At 42.5% G+C, this 24,174-nt stretch overlaps 1 protein-coding gene across 2 annotated transcripts in view; it reads right to left on the bottom strand.

The window, feature by feature from the left end:
• Positions 1–24,174, bottom strand: part of CABLES2 (Cdk5 and Abl enzyme substrate 2) — a 69,346-nt gene that overhangs the window by 43,262 nt on the left and 1,910 nt on the right. The gene's annotated exons all lie outside the window — the stretch shown is intronic.

The raw sequence follows: 24,174 nt of genomic DNA, 5'->3' as shown, positions 1-24,174 counted from the left end.
TTCCACACTACGTTTAAATTAAAGCACTGTGTGTTTTTCAACTAATGTGCGTATGGAGAATAAACTCTGGTTGCCTCTAATATTCAGAAGTATTTAACAAAAATATGAAAGATGAAACACAGCAGTCTTTCTCTTGCCACCTAGGACAAGATTAATAAAATAATGTCATAAAATTATTAATTACTCTTGTTAATAATTGTTAATAATTCTTGTTAAAATGGCTCTATAATTGCTTTGAAATGTCTCTCAAAAGTAACTTCTGAAATTCACTAGAAAAGCATCCCATTACACAAAGATGAAAATCTGTATTCAGGATGAGACCTTCAAAATATAATCTATTTCCACTCTTGTTACTCCAACAAATAACTAGTAACTATGTTATTAGGAATTACGGTAGTTAATTCCAAGCTTTGCAATGAAAAGAAATATTGTTGCTCTGGTCTGGAGGTACCTGAGGACCTAGGCCACGTCTTCCTACACCTGAGGAGACTGGGTGAATCATCTTGACATCTCTGGAGTCATAAGAACTTAAGTCCCGCTTCCTGTATCCCACAGTGACTCCACCAGATTCCTCTGGGAGCACACGAGACAACTAGAGACCTGTCTCCTGATACCCCTTCCCCTGCATCTGGCATTTGGAGGTCCCTTCCTTCAAAGCCTGGAGGTTATACACCCCCAGCATGGCTTGTAACCTGTGATGAATTTTTCCTTCAGGAATCTGTCCAATCCCCTTTTAAAGTTATCTAGGCCCCACATCCTGTGGCAAGGAGTTCCACAGACTAACAAGATGCTGGGGAAAGAAATATTTTCTTTTGTCTGTTCTCACTCTCCCAACACTCCACTGGAGTGGATGTCCCCCTGGTTCTGGTATTGCATGAGAGGGGAAAGAGCTGCCCTCCATCCACTTTATCCATCCCCTGCATCATTTTAATGTCTCAATCATGTTCCCCCTCAGGTGCCTTTTCTCTAGACTAAAGAGCCCCAAACACTGCAGCCTTTCCTCACATAAGGGAGGTACCCCAGCCCAGTCATCATTTTAGTCACTCTCTTCCCGCACCTTTTCCAGTTCCACAATGTCTTTTTTGAGATGCGGCGAGCACAACTGTACGCAATACTCCAGGTGCGGCCTTACCAGCATTTTGTACGATGGCATTATAATGTTGGCTATTTTCTTTTTGGTCCCCCTTTTTAATAATCCCTAGCCTGGGACTGGCCTTCTTCCCTGCCGCTGCACACTAGGTTGACACTTCCATCGAGGTGTCCACAAGCACATCAAGATATCTTTCCTGATCCATCATGGACAGCTCAGAACCCATCTGCTGATAAGTAAAGTTTGGATTTTTTTTGGCCCCAATGTGCATTACTTTACATTTAGAATCCCATGAAAGCTCAATATGATATCTGAAACAAGTCTCATATCCTCGGGGAGAAACCGGGTGCTGTTGACCTCTTAGTCCTGCTGGTTATGTAGGTCACGCCTGCTGGAAGCCTAACAAGCGAGGGGTGAAGTGACCAGTATGAAGAGAGTACAAGATCTTGGTGTTCTAAGGAAAGTACGAAGGGATATTCAGTGGATAAACTGACGTGAAACCATCAGATGCCACCAAAACATAAAATCCCAATCAAAATCTCAATCAAAGCTGCAGCTTTGATTAAAAACTACCCATCTCTGCTGATTAATGACAAACTAGCGCATTCTTTCAGCTCTAATGAAGACAGCAGCAGGCACATGCTGTGAGCAATAATGTAGAAATAAAACAACATTTGGGGACTTTGGTGCCTGATATACAGGATACCCATTATATTCCAGTATACTGCAAAAGCAGATTCCCCACCACCACAAGGGACATGGTGCAGTTCTAAGAGAATTTAGCCGCAAAAATCAAAATAAAATAAAATTAAAAAAGAATAAAACTCCAGAGAAGAAAATATCTGTTATATTGTTGCAGCTATAATATGGCCCGTCTAGTCTTTAAAAGCACACACTGAAAGGCTGGGGTGGGAAGACGAGGAAACGACGGTGAGAGGTATATATTAATTAAATGCCAGGCAAAGCTGCCAATATATCACAGTTATGGCTCTGCAGTTCTGTCAAGTGAAGCATTAAAAGCAACAGGGACTTTATTTCAAGACACGGGAAAGCCATATCTGTAAATGAATCCTTCGCTCATCAAATTTAATGGCATATTGTACATTAGACATAAATGTCAGGCTTCATGAAAAATAAGTCTTTAGGAGCAGATGAACGCCAGCCGAAGCTAGCTGGGCCATGGGGTTCTAATATCAAAGAAGACAGCGCCAGCCGTTTTTATAAGACACGTCATTAACACTCAAATTCTTAGTTATACTGCCGGGACTGCTATGAATAAGGAGGATAAAAGAGGAATACAGTAATGCTAGGCTCAAAGTTATTAAGTGCCACAAAAACAGTTGTGGTAAAAACAAAGAAGATAAAGAGAGCGAGGCTGGATGAAAAGGGATGGAGTTTTGGAAACGGATTGCGACATCTGGTTTATAACACTGATTTAAGTGGGCAGGATCGTTTTGTATATTGTAGTAGACTGGAATCAGTAGCGTAGTGCTAAATCTGGAACTTCAGGACCTCATCACGACAGTCTCCATAGCCACACATCCCCCAAAGGAGAGTCCAAAATTTCAGGCTGCTGGATCAGTCCATATAAGCAAATGGGGAGTAAGTCTTTTGTAATGTTAATAACTCTGAATTGTATATTCAAAGATCAAACCATTTATTGTAATAAATTGCATTACAATAGAGATAGCTTGCAGCAACATAATATTCTGGGAAATTACATTTCTCTTCCAGTGACCACGAAGATCACAACTAAGTTCAGAGGGAAGGAGGAGTCCTGATGGAGTGGCAGATGATGACATAGACCCTGCTACTGAGAAAATCCTTGGGCTTTGATCCTGGGAGCCCTGGCTCCACTAACCACATACGTACATTCGTTGGAACCAGACTTAGTCATATTTAGAGCAAGTTCGTTGGAATTAGGAAAACGTATGTTCTCTGTGTTAGAATACTGACTTATTCGAAATGGCCAAACATGCTGTAAGGATGTGTCAATTGTGTTGATCATCTCGGCCTTGGTGTTCAGGCACAGCAGAGTGAGGGCAAACACGTTTCTAGATGTAGGCATTTCAAAAGGTGTGCCGTCACAAAGGATGACTCCCTCTCTTTAGGTGGGAGCAACTATAAAAGAGGCTCTCCGGTGAAGACGAACAGGCATAACAAGGAGCAGCAGTCCTCAACTCCCTACTTTTGTATATAACAAATTGTTTTCTCCTTCCCCCTTGGCCGCAGGCAAAACCAAAACACTGCACAGGGAAGGCAGGCGAACTACTCCAACATCATCGCTGGTTTTCCTTTGGTGGATATTACAAAGATGATGGTCTGATGGGGATGGGGAAAAGGCAGTTCCAATCCCTTGGTCTAGTTTGGTCTGCAGCATAAAGGCACAGCAAAAGGGATGATCAGATGTCCTCCAGAGATGGGGAGGGAGCTGATTTTAAAGCACATGCTTGCCTATATTTGGAAGAATATATTCAGCATTTTATCTACAGGGCAGAAAATGTCACAGCCTGACTCCACTGGGGTCATGAGAACCTTCTGGTTACATGGCTACAAGGAGGAAACAGCCCTAAGAACAACAAAGCACAGAGGGCTAGAGGCGGTCTTGGCTTCACCGACTGTGAAAGGCTATCTTTTCCCGAGGACACAGTTGCTTTCATAGCCTCATCCCTCCACCTTTCCTAAAAGAGACAGTTTCACCGAAAGAATATCAAAAGTACGTTTGCTACCAACCATTCTGGGCGCTCTCTCCTTTTTGCTAGATATAGAGCGAAATAACATCCAATGTGGCTTGCTGATGCCTTTACAAGAAATCTGAGCAGTCAGGCTCTTTTGCAAAAACCAGGATGCAGAATTATGCTACACAGAAGGAGATGGGCACCCAAACTTAGATATGGTGTGGTCTGCAATAATAACTCTGAAATGTAAAAAAAAGAAATGTCCCCTCTACAGCTAAGACATGATGAATCCATATTGAAAGGTACTGTGAATGCACACTTGCTTAAGAATATGGCAGGACATTTGCAGATCAGGTCATAGTCCCTACAGGATGAAAAGACAGCAGGGGTGGAGGCCTTAGATACAATTTGTCTCTTATTTTTCATGCTGCCCTTTCATCTGTCCCCAGAAAGATTAGGACCACACACACCAGAAAGACCACTGTCGACCATCCATGACAATGGCTGGAGAAGGACTGCAGAAGTGGAATTATCCCTCACCCCCAGTCCTTTGTGCTTCTAAGGAGCCTATTCAGATCAGGGGGAAGTGAAACCAATGGGGAGGATATATCAGGGTCTCCTACCAACTCTCCTCAGACTGAAGAAGCTGCTTGGGTGACTAGCGAAACGTTTCAACCTAACAAGAAAGAAGTCCAGTTGCCATGACTCAACTTCCAGATAACCACACCCGATGACTGAGAATCGTTACAGATATCACGTCCGAGTACTGTATCCCCAGAAAACCTGAACATCTGAATCAATTGGATGGCACATAGTTACTACAGTGGGGTCTTGACTTGAGAACTTAATCCGTATTGGAAGGCAGTTCTCAAGTCAAAAAGTCTGTAAGTCAAGTCTCCATTGACCTACAGTGCATTGAAAACCGATTAATCCCGTAACAGGCCGTTTTTGTTCCATTTTGGTTTTTTTCTGGTCTGTAAGTCAAATCTCAGGCTGCAAGTCAAACCTACATTTTGCGGCCAGAGAAGTCTGTAACTCAAAAAGTCTGTAAGTCAAGCCGTCTGTAAGTCAAGGGTCCACTATATTATTCAACTATTGCTGAAAACATACCTACCGTACATATCTATTAACTAGTCTGAACTAATAATACTCATTCCATGTCACTGACGACTATGTTTGATCCTGTAAACATACGTAACTGCATTCACACATAGCTCTCATTCTTCAAACTTTCCTGATAGTTGAGTCACGTATACCAGTGTCACCACCCAATTAAACAGAGGTTATTTTTATCCTGGTTCTGCCTTATTATGGGTTAGGAATTCCCATGACCAAGCAGGGCTATGGACCTGGTTCTCTTGAGTCTTAGCCCAACACTATATCCACTACGCTACACTGGTTCTATAGCATCGTAGTGAAAAATAAACTTGCTTCCATCGTTTATCCACTTGCCATTCATTTAAGAAGAAACAGGGGAATTTTGGGCTCCAGGCCACAGAAATATAGAGCTCTCTAAAGAATTAACATTATTTAACCTCTAATTTAAGAGATACTGGATACTCATACTTCAATTATGGTGATACTGGCAAGGAAAGATTGAAACCATTTAACCAGTACGAAAAACTGATTTTTCAACATGTGGTGTACCAGTGGCTAGGGACCAAGTACCATAAGAATTTAGAAACTGAAAGTACTGTTTTTGTTCGTAAACTGCGGTTCTGAAACAGATGCAACTGGTTTTAAATTCTAACTTTCAGTGAACCTTCCATTTATGTATGAAGACAGAAGCAATCCCTTCCATCATAAATACCAGGGCGGCATACAGTTGTGTTCAAAATTATTCAACCCCCAATGCTGTAAAGGGGTTTAGGGACTATAGTGTACATTTGGAATTGTATTCAGAATGAAATCCTACAAGGACGTTTTAAAGAACCAAATGCAACTAAAATAACATCAATTGTTTATGTAATACAGTAGTAAATGTTTCTTTTGTGGTTTCTTCATTGCCACAATTATTCAACCCCTTAAAGACTACCACTCTGAAGAAGAGAGGTTCATTCAGGTGTTTTCGATCAGGTATTGAAAACACCTGTGGATGTCACCGAGCACCAATCAAGCATAATAAGCACCAATTAGGCAGCTTTAAAATGACTGTGATACTCAGCTCCTTCTAGACATTTACTGGTGTGGCTACAAACATGGTGAAGTCAAGAGAATGGTCCAGGAAGACAAGAGAAGAGGTGATTTGTCTTCACAGGAAGGGCAATGGCTATAAGAAGATTGCAAAGAAGTTAAACATACCAAGAGACACCATAGGAAGCATCATTCGCAAATCCAAGGCAAAGGGCACTGTTGAAATGCTACCTGGTCGTGGAAGAAAGAAGATGCTGACTTCGACTGCTGTGCGCTACCTAAAGCGTAGAGTGGTGAAAAGTCCCCGTGTGACTGCTGAGGAACTGAAAAAAGATTTGTCAGATGTGGGTATAGAAGTTTCAGCTCAGACAATAAGGCGCACACTGCGTAATGAAGGTCTCCATGCCAGAACCTCCAGGCGCACCCCCTTGCTGTCTCCCAAGAATAAGAAGAGTCGACTGCAGTATGCCAAAAGTCATGTGGGCAAACCACAAAAGTTGTGGGATAGTGTTCTGTGGACTGATGAAACAAAATTAGAACTGTTTGGGCCCATGGATCAACGCTATGTTTGGAGGAGGAAGAACAAGGCATATGACGAAAAGAACACCTTGCCTACTGTGAAGCATGGTGGAGGGTCAATAATGCTTTGGGGCTGTTTTGCTTCTGCAGGTACAGGGAAGCTTCAGCATGTACAAGGTACCATGAATTCTCTTCAGTACCAGGAGATATTGGATGAAAATGTGATGCAGTCCGTCACACACCTGAGGCTTGGGAGACATTGGACCTTTCAACAGGACAATGATCCCAAGCATACCTCCAAGTCCACTAGAGCATGGTTGCAGAGGAAAAGCTGGAACATTTTGGAGTGGCCATCGCAGTCACCAGACTTAAATCCGATTGAGAACCTCTGGTGGGACTTAAAGAAAGCAGTTGCAGTGCGCAAGCCTAAGAATTTGACTGAACTGGAGGCTTTTGCCCATGAAGAATGGGCGAAGATACCTGTAGATCGCTGCAAGACACTTGTGTCAAGCTATGCTTCACGTTTAAAAGCTGTTATAACTGTAAAAGGATGTTGTACTAAGTACTAAGATTGAATGTCACTTGGGGGTTGAATAAAAACTAATAATGATGTGAGCACAGAAAAGACATTTGTGGTTATTTCATTATAAACTTAAGGTTATATTTCTCTGACCTACAAGTGCCTCTTTCATGTAAATGTAAGCAAGATGACTGAATGATCAAAATCAATGTCAAAATGGCCAAAACATTCAATTTCAGTGGGGGTTGAATAATTTTGAACACAACTGTATATGTAGTCACACAACCACAAAAAAGCAATAAAAACAGTAATACATGATCATAAAACAGAGGCAAATTGCAGAACTTGGTCCTTGGGCAGTTCAGTACCGAAAAGAGCAACAGTCAAAAGATGCAGATGAAAGCAGTCAGGCTGAATCATCTCATTTATTTATGTTATTTATTTAATTAATTAATTTATTTATTGCATTTATACCCCACCCATTTAGTCAATTGACTATTCTTAATCATTAAGAAATTGGCAGCACATATCATTAATAACGGACAGAACAATTTAAAAAAAATATTATTTTTATATGCTGCAATACACCTGTTCATCACCTAAGAACAAAACAAGTAGGGTGTGTTTTTTTTGTTCCATGGCTAATCAATCAATTAAGATTTTTAAAATATCCAATTAAGATTCACCCCTTATTGGCTTAACTCTTGTCACTGAACACTAGGAAAGTGACAAAAATTCTAAGTCTCTCCTGGCAAATATTCTAATGTGTACCCTACGAAACTTCTACAACACCCTCCCCCAATCTAATGCTCTTTAGATGTGTTGGACTACAATTCCCATCGTTCCCAGTGACCATGGGAGCCTTACACCATATTCAATGAAGGCCTGTCACTGAATACCAGTGGCTTCCTCTTTCTTGACCATGCTACATCATGGTACTGAAAAACACAAGGGCACCATTCTGGCTCCTCTTTTGCTTAACAAGGATCAATCACTTTGCAAGGCACCGAAAGTTTTCTTTATGCAGATGATCTCACACTATGCTGATCTCTTGGGTACTTTTCAGATGATGGAAAGTCTTCTAACGGATGCATTTGTCAATAATAGGTTTTGGGAGAATTATATGGCAGGGGAAAAAAAACAAATATGGAGTTTGAATGGGAAATATAGAACATGTGAAATGTAGGAAGCTGGCATTCAAAATGTATTATATCACTCAAATTAAGTATTAAGGAAGTTAGTCCAAAGGGGGGATTTTCCTGGCTTTTAGATATCTCGTACTCAAGGGAACTTGACTCTTTGAAGATTCAGGTTCCCAAGAGAGGAAGAGTTCAGCATCACGCTGTTTGGTCTGATTTAAAAACACAGAGTATATAAAAAACAGAGATTTCCATCAAGTTTATGAGGCCATTTTGAAAACACAGCCACCTGGCTTTTGCAAACAAGGGAGAAAGCTCTGCTGGGAAAATATTGGGCGAGAAACATTTAATGTGATGTGACTCATTTGCTATGCTCTTGCTTATGCTTTGACATAGTTGTTTTAATAACAATTTGTATTGAAATCGAGTTTGTTTTTAAGTGACTAAATAAGAATTATCTAAGAAAACAGCTTTTTACTATAGAGAACTTGTTTTCTTTGTATCTTTGAATCACTGAGCTTCACCTATATGATGTTTAAACAGAAACTCTTAATTTAAGAGAGCCAGTTTCTTTTTTAACATAGAAGAAATATTTACACATATGAACTAGAGAATCATGTGACAGAAGGCTATGATTTTGAAATAGATACTCATGTCACTTTTACATATACTCCAAGTACATTTTATATTTTGGCTTTTTAATTACTCATTTGCTTGCTTGCTAAATAAACCTTTGAAAGAAGGATTCATTTTTGAACTTTAAGGGATGCAGGAATAATGATTTAAAATAAATATAACAAGGTACAGTATCTTCTACAACCTTAAATATATTTCTCATCAGCCGTGTAAAGGACACAAATTTAAAAGTCATCCATAAGGAGTCTGTTGATTAGGAGTTTTACAGGAGACATTGAGATTTTGCCTCGGTGGAAACTGACACATTAGAAGGACCCGGCGCTGATTATGATAGAAATTAACCTAAATCTAACAACACTACTCAAATATGTGCCTTTCATCTGAAAAATAAACAGGCACCTGGCAAGCCTCTAATTAGGTCATTGTCGCCCCCCACCCCCTACATGTTAGAGATGGGGATATTCATATTTGTAAATAAATACGAATATCACCTTCCCAGGTGTGCCTAATACAGGTGCGGCCCTCGGAAAGGGCCATCCGCTCACGCTTCGTTGCGCCGCCAGCCTCCTGCTCTTCTCCCCAATCGTGGAAACAGCTCCACCATCTTCCTGCTCGGCTAAACACTCCAAGCAGAGGGTAGGAGGACAAGTCTCGCCACGTGGCCGCTGAGTGGCCAGAAGAGCAGGGAATTGGTGAGCTACTTCCGCGATGGGCAAGAAGAGCAGGAAGCTGGCAGCATGGCAAAGCATGAGTGGGCAGGCTGGTTCCGAGGGCAGGACCCGTATTAGGTGCACCTGGGATTAGGATATTCATATTTGTTTATGAATACGAATATCCCCATCTCTACTCTGGATCATACCTGTAAGGTAAAGGTAAAGAAAGGTTCCCCTTGACATTTAGTCCAGTCGTGTCCGACTTTAGGGGGCGGTGCTCATCTCCATTTCCAAGCCACAGAGCAAGCGTTTTGTCCGAAGTCAGTTTCCGTGGTCACGTGGCCAGCACAACTAGACATGGAACGGAGTGACCTTCCCACTGAGGTGGTACCTATTTATCTACTCACATTTTTACATGCTTTTGAACGGATAGGTTGGCAGGAGCTGGGACAAGCGACGGGACCTCACTCTGCCGCGTGGATTCGATCTTACGACTGCTTGGTTTTCTGACCTTGCAGCACAGAGGCTTCTGTAGTTTAACCAGCAGCACCACCACACCCCTACCTTATGAACTACTGCCAAAACACAAAGCAAAAGAGCTACATAAGGAATCATATTCTTGGAAGTTATTAGTTGGGACACACAACCGCAAACTCTAAGAATCACACCCGTGATCCTGTGCTACTCTATAGGTGGATACTCCAGCATGGTGTGGTATAGCTCAGCCCATGTAGAAGTATATGTAGCACTCAACAAAATAATCATTATGGGATGTCTGAAAGCCAACCCCTTTGAATAGAAGCAATTACTTAGCAGGCAGAGCAGCAAATGCCAGGTCCATAGTGTGGAAAAAAGAACTATTTATCTCTTTAAATGGATTGGAACCCCAGGAAAGTTTAGTTCCTGGAGGTCAAATCGAGTCCTGGGTTACTTGGAAGTCACTTCATAGGCTACGGACTGGATTTGGCAGAACCAAAGTGAACTTAGGAAAATGGACGTTTTGCACTGACGTAGCCCTTTGTGAGTGTGGAGAACAACACACAACTTCACATCATGGAAGATCTGATGTGAGCTGCCCCAAATGCTTTTGATGCTACCCATTAGTGAACAAAATTGAAAATAATGATTGATTCGAATTGTGGTGTTGGAGAAAAGCTTTGCGGACACCCTGGACTGCCACAAAAATGAACAAGTGGGTCCCTAGAGCAAATCACACCTGAACTATCTATTGATGCAAAAATGTCTAGAGATAGAGATAGAGAAAGAGAGATAGATCCATGGTGGGAAAATAACAAATAGATTCTGGTGATCCAATTACCCTTCCAGGGTCCCACCTTCTTCTTACAATAATCTTACAACTGCAGAGCTGGAAGGGACACTATGGATCGAGTCCAGCCCCTTGTCAAGGAGGCACAGTGTGGAATCAAACTCCCAATCTCTGGTTCTGCAGTCAGATGCCTAAAGCACTGAATGGCCCAGCATTGGCCCTTCCTTTCATACCATTTGCTGCTGAGCAGGAAACCAGAAACTTAAAATGCACATATATAACACCTCCACCCCAGTTTCCTGAAAATCCTGCACCGCCTCCTGTTACAGGATTTTTGTTCTACAAGGTGACTTGGCACCAACAATTGCATATTTTGAACACCAGCAAGAGTGGCACAATGGGCAGCTGACACACCTGAGCTATAGCGTGCCATCCTTGGGGAAAAAATTCTGCATATGTGCAAATGTCCATTTTAGGACAGCTTTTAAGGAAAATGTACTGATGGATTGTCCCCAAGTTAACGCTGGTGGGAGGAAAGGCAGAAAAAAACAACAACAGAATGCCAGTGATTTCCACTTGACCATATTTGGCTACCCTTGCATGTAACTTTGATGGATGCCTTTGCACTTTGCTGGAAGCGTTACTGCAAAGCAGAGGCTGGGGGTAAGCCCCAATTTTGAATTAAAGCATGCAACATCCTTCAGCACTCAACAGAATTTTAACTCACAATCCTTTCCAAAGCTTTGAAAAGTTACTTTCTGGACTACAGATCCCAGAATACCCCAGTCAACATGGGTCTCCAACCACATACATTGTGTGATTTTTTTGGAGATGCAAGCCAAAAGGTAACTTTCTGAAACTTTGATCTTTTCGTATGAACATCTACCGCTATTTTTACCCCTGCATCTCCCATGTTTTCCTCAGTGTAAGAGGAACCTCTTGTTGCTGTTAGGTGATTACAACTCAGGCCTGCTCACAATTCAAGTCACTCAGTAGTAATCGCAACCTGCCTTCTGCCCTTCCTGTGCTCTAATGCAGATGTCGTCAACCTCCAGTACGCAGCTGTGCCTCCCCGCCACGCACTCCCCTCTCCACAGCTGCTTTGCACACATGCATGCCAGCACCGGCGTGAGTTCTCCCCTACCCCGCGAAGGGGTGGGCCCACGGGTGGGTGGGCATGCAGGCTCTCCTGCGCATGTGCAAAGGGGTGGGGGAGCACTCATGCTGGTGGGCACACTCACACTCCCCCACTGCTTTGCCCATGCATGGGCGCAGTGGGGGCTACCCTGCCTTCCTCCGAGGCTCAGCTGGTCCATGGCCCCAAAAAAGGTTGGGGACCGCTTCTGATCCTGCTCAAGTTCCCTAAAGTGCAACACTCCAGTCACTATGACAGTTGCCAGCATTCCTTGCCCACAGGCTATGCCATGTAAACCTGATGGGAGATGTAGTCCAACACCATATAGTGTGCTACACTTGTCCCCTCTTGATCAAATGTAGCAGAACAAGGCTATTTTGAGTACATGAGAAACAGGCTGCCCTTCCCAGACAAGCTAAAATCCTGCTGTGCGGCTATGCAAAAGGTGCAGCTTTTAGCATGAATTACCGTATTTTTCCGTTTATAACACGCCTCCGTTTATAAGATCCCCCCCAACTATTCTAACCCCAAAATTAAGAAAACTTAGATATGAGTATTCAGCCTCTGGGTTCAGAACACTCAGACATTATGAGTCCCTGTTGAATCTGAGCCTACAGGCTCCACCTCCAATGAGGTGTGTTCCAGTTGGTTTGTTCAGCATCAGTTGACATCAGTTCCATAAGGGTCGATTAGAGGAAGCTAAGTCTCCTGACTGTAGGAACCTAAGCCTCGTGACCGAAGGAAGCCTGTTTACAAAGGCAAGGTACGGGCAGTTTTGTTCTCTCCTCAGCTATCTCAGCCTACTTCCGTGTAAAAGACACCCCTCGATTTTCAGTGTGATGATTTTAGGAAAAAGCAGTGTCTTATATATGGAAAATTACGGCACCTCAAGTCATCTCCACAGGCATCATCTCTTGCACACCGGGTTGTAGTACCCAGTGCCTCATTTTAAAAATACATGTTTAATACTAATAACTTTGGAATTGCATCACTAGAAAGGATCATATGGACCACCGAGTTGAGCCCCTGCCAAGAAGGCCCAGTGGGGGAATCAAACTCCCAACCTCTGGCTCCGCAGCTAGATAAGTAAACCTCTGAGCTATCCAGCACCTTTTCTCTCTTCTACTAAACTAAGGATTTCCTCTGATATATACTGACAGTGTAATTCTATATGACAATCAGGGATTTAATTATTACAACCTGAACGGAAGTGACAATTAAAGGCGGAAAGCACAAGATCTATAGATGGAAAGCTGTCTAAACAGAATGTGGAATCTGTGCAAAGCTTATGCATCTAATGGGATTTATTTAACCACACTGGGACACTTTGATTAAATGGAATTTGCTCATAGCAATATTGCACTCCTTTTTCTACTGCAATGTAGGTGCGGAGCTTGTAACAATTTTCTCAATCATGGTGACCAGGGTGGCTGTGGAATTCTGAGAATCACATTCTCAAGCTTCAAGAAATGTTCTTTCAGTATAGGGCTCAAGATCCAGAGGCAGAGATGGATGATGCCAAAGCAAGAAGTGGGGGGGGGGATCCTTTCCTCTCCTTGCTTGTCCTGTAACCACCTAAGGGATAGACTGCTATGGTTATAGGCTGAACGACTGCAAACAGAGACATTTGAAAGTAAGCAACTGGCCATGTTGGCTATATAGGATTCCTGGAACTGTAATGTAAAAAAAAAATGTAACTTTTCCATGTTCTGTGTAGTGCTAAATATGAAAATAGCAAACACAGAAGGCTGGAAGTAGTAAGTAAAGCTTCACTTCCATTGAAGTCAACGGGGCAAATTAGAAGTCATTTCTTTTTTATGAATTACGTCAAGAGTAAACAGTGATTACAGACACATTCCAATATATTGCCACCTACGAATACTGTATGTTTCATTGAATTCAGTAGGACCAGTTTCTGAGCAGCCATATATACAATTGTAAAAACGTACCCAATTTTTTTAAAAAATGTAAACTTTACACTGAAAAGGAATCAATTCACCAAAGAGTGGTATTTTTTTTAAGCAATTAAAATCATTAGCATCACCCATCTTTCTTAAAACTGCCATAATTCTACAAAGCAATGAATACATCCAAAGGAGGAAACAGCCTTTAAAATAGATAAATAAATAAACTAGAGAAAGCAGACCAGTGAAAGTACTGAGTAGGCACTGATTTACAAAAGTCGTGTAAAAATAAAAAGTTCTTCTAAAATCAGTTCTCAGCCTTCTGTATCTTACATTTCTCCAGCCGCAGCCAAAGAACTTGATTCCCACCCTGATGTCAACAAAAAGTCTACTTTTTTCTAAAAAGAGCATTTTATATCTTTACAGGCATTCTATAAAAATAGATTCATCATGTACTGCAATTTTTAGAAATAATGTGAAATGCACAGTAAATACATGAGGAATAATGAAATAGAAATAATAATTCTTTGAGCAACTGGAAATTATAATACTGCAGTTGACTAGAAGTTTTTGCTTGGTACTACACAAAGTCTCCACTGAACATTCTTCCCAGCTGACCTTCCCATCTTACGTCACCATCGTCAAATGCAATCCCTTAATGTCTTTAAAATAACTTTTCGAAGTAACACTGAAGAGGTTTCTACTTGTTAACTGTCATAGCTGTGCCCATTTTTGAGAGCACATGTGTGACGCTCACACAGTTCCAACAGAAAGCTGTAGAGCCAATAAAAAATCATTTCAAAGATATCTCTGAAAGTATTGTATTTAGAGGAAAAGCTTCTTAGCCTGCCTAAGATTCCTGCAACATGATACACCTCCCAGTGACTAATTTTCTACCATGCCCATCACCTCTGCGAAATTCAAAACTACTTTGCTCCTAGTCTCTCAGGAATCATTTGATCTGAAAAATGCTTTTAAACATTTGCCTTTAGCGCCAAATCTCCCTCTATCCTCAGCTGAATATTAAGCTGGGATGATTTGTATGACCCTTCCCTAAGCCAGCTCTCTCCAGGTTAAGTTTTCCATGAGATAGTTTCTGTGTTGCATCAGCCTTGTTACAGCAAGAGCATTGTACTGTAGCCATCTTAACACTGACATTATTTTTTACTAAAGCATAAGTTTGAAGTTTGTTTTATCTCTATCTCCTCCGAATAAAATGAGAGTGCAACAATGTTAGATTTCAGACGTCATATAAAGAATGGGAACGAAAGTACTTCCCTGGTGTAGTGAGTAATAGTTTCCAATTATTTTATAGTTCTTTCTAAAGGGTATTTTTAGAAACACTTTGACAGAAATATCTCAAACCATTCTCTACTATTCTCATAGAAAGCCTTTTTTTTTTAAAAAAAGAAAAATGCAAGAAGTAAAGTTAATGAGTTATTTTTTAAAAATAACTTTCCACGTTTTGGGTATCTTGTAACCCCCTCCCCAACCCGCCCTCTGTGGCTGCTTCATGCAAAGAAATGAGCAAATGTACAGTGAATAATATGGAAGTGGGAGCTGGACTATAAAGGACGTGCTGGAGGAGACTCTTGAGAGTCCCCTGGACTGCATGGAGAACAAACCTATCCATTTTGAAGGAAATCAACCCTGAGTGCTCACTGGAAGGACAGATCCTGAGGCTAAGGCTCCAATACTTTGACCATCTCATGAGAAGAGAAGACTCCCTGGAAAAGACCCTGAAGCGACCAACATGAATTTGACCCGGGAGGCAGTAGAAGATAGGAGGGCCTGGCATGCTCTGGGTCCATGTGGTTACAAAGAGTCAGATATGACGAAACAACTAAACAACAACAACAATTGTGTCAGCAGTCAAGTTTAATGGCCAAATTTTCCATGGTCACTAAATAATCATTTGGCTATGGGGTGGAGGAGAGAATATGGAGTGCATCTGTATTTGAATTATAGAATAAGGAAGTTGAAAGGGGCCTATAAAACCATCATGTCCAACCCACTGTTTAATGCATTCCCCAGATCAGGTTTCGATGTACAGTGGTGCCTCGCTTTACGATTGCCCCATATTATGATGAACCCGCTTTACGATGATCTTTTTGCGATTGCAAAATGATGGTCTAAATGGGGGGATTTCACTTTGCGATGATCGGTTCCCTGCTTCGGGAACTGATTCTTCACAAAACGATGTTTCTCTAACAGCTGATTAGCTGTTTCAAAATTGCCACCGTGTAATTAAAATGGCTCCCTGCTGTGTTTAGGGATGGACTCCTCACTATACAGGCAGCGAAAATGGCTGTCGTATGGAGGATCTTCGCTGGACGGGGAGTTTTTACCCCATTGGAATGCACTGAACGGGTTTCAATGCATTTCAATGGATTTTTTAATTTTGTTTTACGATGTTTTCGCTTAACAGCGATTTTCCTGGAACGGATTATCGTTGTTAAGCGAGGCACCACTGTATAATAATAATAAGCCGTTAAGTCAATTCTGACTTATGGCAATGCTTTTCACAGTTTTCCAGGTCAAGAGTACAGTACTCAGAAATGTTTTACCCTTCCTTGCTTGTGGGGGTTCCCTGGGACTGTGCAGCTTGCCCAAGGCCACACAGGCTGGCTGTATTTGCAGGAGACACGTTGGGGAAGCCAACTCCCAATCTCTGATTCCACAGCCAGATATCTAAACCGCTGAGCTATCCAGCTTCTTGATATTAAGTCCAACCATAAGAATCAGCACACATTTTTTTTCCACAGGTAAAATTCCGGGCTGCTCAATGCAGAATTTGGGGACCAATTCACACACACTTTCTTGTCATTCAGAATCCATTAATTTGCCATTAACATGGATATCTGTAGGTAATATATAAAAATGGTTTACTATTTATTAAATATGAGTGTGAAGCAAACGCCCCCAAATTCCAGCTTTTAGAACATATGCTCAGTGCCAGTTACCATCTGCCCGCTTCCTACGTCTTTTGTCCCTTTTTTGCCAATATGTAGGAGCTTATTTTCTAGCCAAATAGAGGCATTCCATTTCTTAAGAAGATTAAAAATACTACCATCTCATAAATTCCTTGGCAAAGAAGCAGGAAGCCCAATTTTTTCACCCTGCCTTTGTAGGAGACGAGTCCGCCTGTGTAGCTTTGGGCACGATACACAGTCTCGGAGCGCCACCAGATGATGGTGAAAAGTTTACCTATTGATGGCATGCAACTACTGTATTACTATTATCGACTGCTTGATAGCAACCTCTTGGAGAACAACAATAAAGCACACGAATCCATTACCCTTTGGAAAACTGCTTTTAAAATGTCTTTCACGAAATGCAATACAAGGTTATGTCTTTGACACGTCCCTTTTATTCCCATGATGGACTGGTTTGAAATCTCAGCCCACTGTTTGAGTTCTGAATATTTGCTCTTTAAAAAAAATAATCAAAACACCACATACTAAATAAAGCTACCCTGACCTCTTATGTAAGAACAGCCTCGGTTGTTATCATGTCAACCCTACAAATCATTAATTCTAAGCCCTGCGTGGACAAGATTTCAACGTGTTCTTCCTTGTCTGATGCTGAGCAAAGAGATCTGCTAGCCCTCGTTTCTCCCGCGGGGGCTCTGACAGAAAACGCTGCCCTTGTTCTGAAGTCTTTTCCCTTCGCTGCATTTTGTTGCTGTTCTGCAGTTCTAGGGATGTTTGTCAGCACAAAGTCGACAGCAACACCTACACCATGTTCCCTGCACCAAAGAACTTGCAGTTCAAATGTAACCTGTTTGTCCAGCCTGCCCCACATCCCAAGGGAGCACGTTGTATTCTTGCAAGTTCTGTTGTCTGGGGGGGCGGGATGTCACCTCGGGTATCTTTGCTATTGGGAGTCTCATTAACCGAATGCAAATTAACCTCCAAACCATCCCTCTTACCAAAACAAACGGATCTCTGCAATCCATTGTTCAACCTTCTGTATCACTGAGACAGAATCTGGTGGGACCATTCTTAAATATTGCTCTTAAGCAGTTTGGGGAACAAGTCGGCAACTTGGCTTCCAGGACTAAACCAAGCTCAGAAACGGGAAGATGGCAAGCTTCCCACTGCCTCCACTTTCCTTCCTTATGTGCTTGGCATGCCCATGTGCCATCCTGTGATATTTACGATGCGTAGGAGTGAAATTCTTCCATCCTTTCTTTTCCCCCTTCTTCTGCTCACATCAGCCAAGACGGAAAAAAAAAAAAAAGGGATGGCTCACTCAAAATGATTCATTAATCATCCTTAATTTCTTCCTTTTCTCTATTGAGCTCTAGGTATCATACATGGTGCACTCCCTCCCCATGTTATTCTAGAGGGGGTGGTCCAAGGTCAACCAGTGAGAGTTGAGGCTCAGTGTGCAATGCAACCTGGATAAGCTCAACCCGAATCCTACAGCTTTAAACATTACAGTATACAGCACCATTTCTCTATATATCCTCCATGACGGACCTCCCTTCTGTCCAGAGGTACCCACTAGGTAAAAAGTGACACTTTCTTATCCTTTCACTGTCATATCCATCCATCCCTCTCAGTCCCCCAACAGCACTCTTGGCTCAGGAATAGGGTTACTCAGGAGGGGGAAGCTAAAGCCTCCCCCAAGCTGTCCCAACATGGCTCTAATCAATGATCCTGTGATAGCAAGGAATGGCAAGGCTTACCATGGTTGCTCATGGGTGGACCCCCTAGGTTGTGCATGCATGGCTGAGGGCTGTGAATTGCCCCCTGATGTTCTACCACTTCCAGAAAAGTTTGAAACACTAAGGGCCCACACTGGCAACCTTTTCCTTTTTTTTCTTTCTTTTCCCCTAAAGAAGGCCCATATCATGAGTTCAGCTGAAGAAGATCTGGCATCTGAGGTGTTAATTTCAGCTGAGGAAAATATTGGGCAATTAGAAGCACAGACAGCTGAATCACCACCAGATTCTCCTCCCTCAGTAGCCAGAGTGAGGGACAAGCTTCGGCAAGGGCTCATGACACGAAGATCTGAAGCTCGCATGAATGCTTCCCACAGGAATAACAGGTCGACCAGACCTGAGTTTTAACAGGATGGAAGGCTTCAAGGAGCTTGATGGTTGCTGCTCCTATATAATTTGTACCTAGAAGGCTTGGAAATCCGTGGAAGCAACAAGTCTATTCTCTGGTTCCCGTCTATGTTCCTGCTACCTTGAACCTTGCTTACTTGACCCTTGGCTCTTGGACTCTGACTTCGGTTTGTGTTTTGGCTTTGACAATTTGCCATCTGTTTTGTATCTCCTGGACTTCTGAGTTTGGATGGACTTATTGGACTTTCACCTGCCGTATCCCCTGGAAATGTGACAGCCCAGCAAAGGGGGAAGGATATACGCTGAAGGACAGATCTTGACGCTGATGGCAACGGCAGCAGCTACATCATGCGCCAGGCAAAGTGAGAGAGAAAGATGCCAAAGTCGGCAGGTGAGGGGGCACCCATGGCAGCTGGCCCTTGGATGACCAAGTGGATCCAGAGTGGGCTAAGGAGGCCATACAAAAAGCTACTTACCCTCAATGTTTGTTTAGAATATCCTGCTCTGAGCTAGACCTCCCTTTACCCTAAGAAAAGCAAGAGAGGCCAATGGGGTCCAACTGTGGCTGCTCCGTCTTGTTGATGTCCTGGTCACTGTCTTTCAGCATTACCTACCTCCCATGGTCCTTGAGAGGTTACACCGGGTGGGGGGGGGAGTGAGCCTTTTTTTTTCCATACTGAGTTTCTTGGAAGACAAACAGGATATATATACTACTGAGTCTGTGAGGAATAGCAGCAGCAGCAGCAAGAGCACCCCTTAACTGAGCAAACGCTCAGGAGAATGGCAGTCTCTTTGGTGTGAGATTATCATCACAGCCCGGAAATGTCACTTTTCTGAATGACACCTCCAAGAATCCTCCAGCCCACAAGAGCTGGTGGTCATGACAGCTAGGCAATTGTAGGAGCCGCAGCCCTCCAAAAAAGGAACTTCTCCAAGATCTGGTCACAGGTGCAGCCCTTTCCTAGAAAATCCCAGGTTCAAATCTCAGCACCTGCAGCTAAATAGAGGGAAGGGTCTTTCAAGAGCTGTATTAGCTCCCCTTGATCAACGGCTCACGTCATTGCTTCTGTGGCAGTGATTTCTGGCAGGAAAGCCTAAGCCAGGACTAAGCAGACAAACTGTCCAACTTGATACAACCTGGCAGCCTTCCGATGTTCCGGTTTAATCTTTAATGGCTATCAGACTATATCTGCAGAAGCCACCTGCTCATGTTAGCCTTACAGGTTTGAAAGCCACACCAATTAACTGTACCTGAGAGAAAAAGGAAGCTGGCATGCAAAAGAAAACAGCATACTCAAGAGGTCACGAGGAAGACATTGCGTCACAACGGCCGTGTGACAGCTCCTTTTGAACCAGGCTTGGCACAAACAGAACCGGGAAGTGGTTTGATTCACGTCTGCACAATGAAGGCATAGCCTGGATCTGTTATCGTCTCTGTGTTAGAAGGTAAGGCCACCTGCCAAGAAGATACTTGAAGTGCTTGTTTACACAGCCACACGCTCAGAAATGTTGCCATGGCTCGAAGTTGGAGAGGGCTAAAATCCAGGTGCAGGCGAGGACAATCATCACATTGGTCTCAGTGTCAAAATAACACTGCTAAAGAGGGTGCAGTTAGAGGGCCAGAAGGAAGAGGTTCAAGATGCACGCCTGCTCATCAGCAACACCACCCGTCAGGGTGGATCTGATTCAAATCGCCATGTGTCAATCATGGAAACTACTGCTTTCTGGGAAAAGCTAGGCAGTTTTCTAAGGAGACAGGCTCCCAAGGTAAGTGAAAATTGCTGGAGGAATTAAAGAGACAACTTAAATCCGGTGAGTGGCTTCAATAAGAGGAAACTCATTGAATCGACAGGAGTTGCATCGTTTTGACTTCAGTAGGTGATTAGACTAGTTGGAATTAGCAACTGGGTTTGAAGCAATATAGCAAATAATTATACAGGCAAAGGAAAACAGGAGACACCTCAAAAAGACACCGTACTAGATCCAATAGGAACATTAGAAGAGAGATTTCAGGCAGGTGAAACGTCTAAATCAGTGGTTCCCAATCTTCGGTCACCCAGTGTTCTTGGACTACAACTCCCAAAAATCCTGTCCAGCACAACTAGTGAAGTCTTCTGGGAGTTTTTGACCATCTGGGTAGTCAAGGTTGGGAATTACTGTTCTAAATGGGAAAAGGGGAGGAAACTTGGGAAAGGCTGCCCATTCCTGAAAGGTTCAAAAGCAAAGACTCAACACCGATCTCTTAGGGATGCTCGAAGGATACTGTACTGAGCCAGCAGCTGGGCCTGAGAGCCCAAAAGGCCACAGCTTCCTCTAGAACCCGCCTGCTTTTTTTCCCCATTGTCATGTTTTATTCTGTTTCCTATAGAAAAGGGAGGTACACAAAACACTCAACATGCACCCTCCACCTCAGAAAATCTTAAGTCTTCTCATTAGCTTTTAGAGTTCAAAGACAGGATCTATGCAGTGAGCCTGGACTACAACTCCCAGAAAGCTGCCCCTGCCAGCACAGAAACATGGTCCTGATGGTGGTGGTGGTGGATGTTCTAGGTATTCAAAAAATAGATCTGTTAAGCTCTCCGTGTCCTGTTTTTAGGGCTATCAATAGAAACTTTACAGGAATCTTTTTCTCACCTTCTTGCCTGAATGTTCAGACAACTAAAAAACAAAACAAAACAGTGATCACAACTAAAGACAGGCAAGAATTGCCCTGAAATTTGTTTCTGACAAGAATCATCTTTTAAAAAAACAAACAATAGATTCAGGACAGAAAGAATTTGAGGGGTTTTAATGTGGAGGAAAAACACAAGTTACATCTTTTCAATATGCTTAGCTGTTGAAACACTGTCCTTATATTACTTTGTATTTAATCACAACAGGATTGAAATAAGGTTTCCATCTGTCCCCCATTCCTAACAAGGTCTTCATTGTTTCATGGGAATATGACAGGCTTTCTTTCGATATAAGATTTCAAATGAATTTTCCTAGGTGCTGTACACAGCACCTAGGAATACCACCGTATGGATATTCTAGGTCCTGGTCAGCCAAAAAGGAGTTCTAAACAAATAAAACCTGAACCATCCCTAGAAGAAGAAAAAAAAGGAGAAGCAGAGAAAAGACTAAACTGAGACTGTCATCCTTCAGGCATGTTATGAGAAGATAAGATTCACCAGAAAAGATAATAAAAACTGGGAAAAGTTGAGGGCTTCAGGAAAAGCAAGACTGGACATGAGACTTGACTCAACAAAAGATGTCATGGCCACAAGATTCATGTGGGGTTGTTAATGAGATCATTAATTCATAGGGTCATCCTAATTAGGAAGGAACCGGATGGCACGTAACAACAACAACAACAACAACAACAGGCAAGGAGGCACAATATGGTTCTCTCCATGTTCCTCACAACAGTACCTACCGAATTTCAGGCAAATGGGGAAGAATCTCTATCAGATTTGTTTTTGGAGAATGTAGACAGCTTCACAAATGTTTGCCTACTGAGGAGAAAAGGAACTAGTGATCCAAAGGACACCAAAAATGATTCAAAGGAACCTAGCAGCACTTTACACTGACTTTTGATCCATCTAGCCCAGCACTGTAGATTCTGAATGGCAGTGATGGGCCTGAAAAGTTTCAGAACCCCGCCTGGAGATTCTGGTGAGTCTCCCATCCAAGTATTGACCAGGCTAGATGTAACTTAGCTTCCAAAATCAGGGGGAAACTCCCAAATATGTTCCTCCTAGTACTCCATCCATGACCTACTTGAGTTGGCAAAACAAGAGTGCAACGGGTCCCATCAGAGTTCCCAGTATTGATATTTTCATGTGTAAAGCCTGCTCATGCATTCCATCCAAAATATACAGACTCGGGCTGTAGGGAAGGAGTGGAACACCTTGCATGTACTCCTCTCCATGCACTGGCAGATAGATCATCATGGGCAAATATGACTGGGATCTCAGACATCCCCAAGATCCTAACAGAATGCGGTGGGCCTCACTTGTGGAAAATGCACCTTCTGTCAACCAAGTTGCACTTCTCTTAATTATTCCCGGTCTGTGCTAAGACAGATGCACTGGGATGAATGAGTATTTCCAAAATCAATGAACGTGTCACTGGAGAAGTGAGCATGTTGCCAAACAAAAATAACTATCCTAGATGTCATAGCCTCAGACTGAAAATCTTGAAATTACTTTCCAGAACAATACCAAAAATTCCCTTTTCTCCCTAGTATAACTTTCAGAAGCATGGCCATCATAGTTATGGTGGGAAGATATTTTCCCACACTCTACTCAGTCTAACTTTCACAAAACCTCATTGAGGACAATCACTCTTCTCTGCAGAGCCAGCCTGGAACTCCTGCTATAACTACCAACAAGCCTCTTTTTACCACCACGCTTGAAAAGCCAGGGTAAACAAACAAAACAAAACAAGCAAAACAGAAACAAACCCGCCAGGGAAAGTAGTTTTTGTCTGGGCAGGTTAAGTTACAGGGCTGTCGAAGGCAGATCTGCTGGCAACACTTTACGTCCAAATAAAGAAAGTTTATCTCCCCTTCCAGGCTTGGCAATGGAAGATCAAAACAACAACACCCACACAAAACAAAAATCTAATACATTAGGTACTTAATATATAACAGACATCATAATACCTTAGAACTCTAGAGCTGGAAGGGACCCCCGGATCATCGAGGCCAACCCCCATCATGGAGGCAAATTTAAAGCATTTCTGAACCAACAAGAATCAGATAATTATGCCAATTACAGAAGCAATTAACTTGCAGAAAACTATAGAACATAGCCTCCATCTGCTGTACAGAGAGCATCATGTCAGACCTCATAACGATCCTTCTTCTGCACAGCAAACCAGATGCACTGAAGTTTACAGATGTAACATTTCTATGGGTGAAAAAAAATGTATCTAGGCAGTTCTTCCTTTCATACCAAACTTGATTTACTGCTTTAGCAACATGTGGAGAAAGGCTGCCTAAAAATGATGCTAAATAAATGAATAAAATGCTTCATACACAGCTTTGGTTACAGATACAATTCTACCTAGCATATTATGATATTAAGGTACAAAATCCTGTTGCACAATTAAACCTGCAGAAGCTCCTTGCTGGCAATCTATGAATCTCTGTTTGGACTATCTGCCATGTACCAGTCTGGTGGGTTGGTGCATGCCCACAAATCCAAGTGGAGAGTTCGTTATTAATTGCTGAGGAGACGCTAGCGCAAGTGCTGGCACCTGCCTTCTCCAGGCACAGCTATGCAGCAGGATTTGGGCTCCTACAAAGCAAAATAATGTGTAAAGGGATTTTCAAGTAGCAAACAGCCAATTTTGAAAAGTCAGCCTAACGGTAATCATAGGTCCCATGCCAACTTCTTTTAAAGAAAAAACAAGAGGGATAACAACAGAATGTGGTGCCA

The sequence above is a fragment of the Pogona vitticeps genome, chromosome 4 (genome assembly GCF_051106095.1).
Source record: "Pogona vitticeps strain Pit_001003342236 chromosome 4, PviZW2.1, whole genome shotgun sequence".
NCBI lineage: Eukaryota > Metazoa > Chordata > Lepidosauria > Squamata > Agamidae > Pogona > Pogona vitticeps.
This window is presented reverse-complemented; position numbering and strand designations above follow the sequence as displayed.